Source organism: Pelodiscus sinensis, chromosome 5 (genome assembly GCF_049634645.1).
Source record: "Pelodiscus sinensis isolate JC-2024 chromosome 5, ASM4963464v1, whole genome shotgun sequence".
Taxonomy (NCBI): Eukaryota; Metazoa; Chordata; order Testudines; family Trionychidae; genus Pelodiscus; species Pelodiscus sinensis.
The window spans coordinates 6,182,045-6,182,290 of NC_134715.1; positions in this window are offsets into that span (position 1 = coordinate 6,182,045).

Below are 246 nucleotides of genomic sequence, written 5' to 3' on the forward strand. Positions count from 1 at the left end.
CCATAGATCCAAAGTGGAAGTGTAACAGTTCACTAGTTCCTGATGGCCTGGCAAAGGCTGTCATAAGCCAAAAAAGAAAAGACATTGATCAGTAAATGATAATGCAACTTGCGGCAACTTTCTCTCATTTTTAGTTACTTAAGACTTGTTTGCTCTCTGAGAGCCACCACTTCTGCACACCTTAGTCAGAACATCTTGATCTAGATCCACCACTGCATGTAGACATGAAAGGAACACTTGGCAGTT